The 2229-nt window shown below is 41.3% G+C and overlaps 1 non-coding gene across 1 annotated transcript; it reads right to left on the bottom strand.

Moving 5' to 3' along the window:
- Positions 1-476: 476 nt before the first annotated feature.
- On the bottom strand, positions 477-580 carry LOC122548715. The gene has a single exon (XR_006311326.1). It is a non-coding gene; the product is annotated as a U6 spliceosomal RNA (small nuclear RNA).
- Between the last annotated feature and the right edge of the window lie 1649 nt (positions 581-2229).

The raw sequence follows: 2229 nt of genomic DNA, 5'->3' as shown, positions 1-2229 counted from the left end.
GGTCTAAACTCCTCTACATATTTTTCGAAGAAGAAACAAGAGCTCATATCATCCTGCTCCACAAGATGGACCTTGAACTAAAAGATGATCTAGGAGGACTCTGAGGCAACCACATTTTGCAGCTCTTTCCTGACATTGAGCAGTATTGACTGCAACTCCTGCACGCATGCACGCACATACACAGAGAAATTCATAATATTTGCTTCGACCACTTCCACCAGTGTATCACGGAATCAGGAGATTCATGGTGCTCCAATATTTGAAATCCATCTTGAATTCCATGATGTTTTCTGAGGGCCAGTAGTTTTATGTTTGGATTCTATATCTTTCTCTCTGCCAATTTTCAAGTCTCCCAATAAGTCAGTCAGTGGAGGGAAGTGGTCAGAGAAAAATACTGCTGTGATATCAGTGGATCTGTCCATGAGTAGCTGATACACAACCAAAAGGACTGTTTTGAAAGAATAGACACACCACATAAAAGTATGGACCATTTTTCAACTTTACGTGTCATCCTTGCACAGGGACAATGATAAACTCTATAATATGATTCCAATTTTGGATCGTTTGAGGCCAAAGTGAAAACAGTATTTTTTTCATAACTCAGTCCTTAGATGCCAATCATAACTCTTCCCTTCACTGCCTTCATGTCTTAATGTACTGACCTGAATTTGACACATAACACAAGACTAGACTGATCAGAGCAGTATAAATATAGCGACAGGAGAAGGTCACTCAGCCACCTCGGCCTAATCCACCATCTGCCATAGACCAGAGGTGATCTGCACTTCAACTCAACTTACTCACTTTTTCTCTGTATGTCACATTACTCTTGCATCAAAAGAAATTATTGATTTATCTTCAAAATTTCAATCAACCCAGTAAGTCAGCTTTTCTTGGAAGTTAATTTGAGATTTACTCAAACCTTTCCATGAAAAAGTCTTCCCTGAATGCATTTTTAAATGGCTTTGCTCAAATAAGGAAGCGATGGCCGATTAGTTTTATTGCCCAAGACATTCAGCTAATGCTCTAGGGACCCAGGTTTGAATCCCACCGTGGCAGATGCTTGAATTTGAATTCAATTTTTTTAAAATCTGGAATTAAGAATCTACTGATGACCATGAAACCATTGCTGATTGTTGAGGGAAAACCCATCTGGCTCTCTAATGTCCTTCAGAGAAATCTGCCATCTGATCTGGCCTACATGTGACTCCAGACACACAACAATGTGGTTCACTCTGAAATGCCCTCTGAAATGGCCTGACAAGCCACTTAGTTCAAGGGTAGCTAGGAACAGGGAACAAACGCTCGCCAGTAACTCCTACATCCCATGAACAAATGTTTAAAAAAATTAAGATTAGCCCTTCTTGTTCAGAATTCCACAACAGAGGAAATAGTTTTTCTGTATTCACTCTATTGAACCCCTAAATTATTTAAAATACCACAATTTGTTCTCACTAATAAGATCAAGCGTATATTGTCTAAGCTTATGCAACTTTCAAACTCTAGTGGTAGAATGGCTGAAGCACATGTGGAGATGAGCAGGAAATTGATGGAAGGCATCTTTGATAGTGTTATTGTGCTCAGCAATAAACTGCTACTGCTCGGTGACATTCAGTTTGGGTTCCATCAAGGCCACTGAGCTCCTGACCTTATTACAGTCTTGGTTCAAACATGGACAAAAGAGCTGAATTCCACAGCCCTTGACAGCAAGGCTGCAGTTGACTGAGTTTGGCATCAAAGAGTTCTAGCAAAACTGGAATCAATGGGTATAAGGAGGCAAACTCTACTGGTTGGAGTCATACCTGGCACATAGGAAGATGATAGTGGTTGTCAGAAATCAGTTATCTCAGCTCCAGGACATCTCTGCAGGAGTAGTATCCACCTTCTACTGCTTCATTGATGCTGCTCCCTCCATCACAACGTCAGAAATGGGAATGTTCAGTGATTGCGCAGTGTTCAGCCTCATTCATGACTCCTCAGGTACTGAAGCAGTCCAGTTTCAAATGCAAAAATATCTGGACTGAAAAGTAGCACAAAGCAATCGTGTCTCACAAATGCCAAGGAATGACATAGAACATAGAACATAGAACAATACAGCACAGAACAGGCCCTTCGGCCCACGATGTTGTGCCGAACATTTGTCCTAACTTAAGCAACTATCCATGTACCTATCCAATTGCCGCTTGAAGGTCACCAATGATGCTGACTCTGCCACTCCCACAGGCAGCA

Source organism: Chiloscyllium plagiosum, chromosome 3 (assembly GCF_004010195.1).
Source record: "Chiloscyllium plagiosum isolate BGI_BamShark_2017 chromosome 3, ASM401019v2, whole genome shotgun sequence".
Lineage (NCBI taxonomy): Eukaryota > Metazoa > Chordata > Chondrichthyes > Orectolobiformes > Hemiscylliidae > Chiloscyllium > Chiloscyllium plagiosum.
Note: the sequence above shows the minus strand (reverse complement) of the source record. Positions and strands in the feature narration are given on the sequence as shown.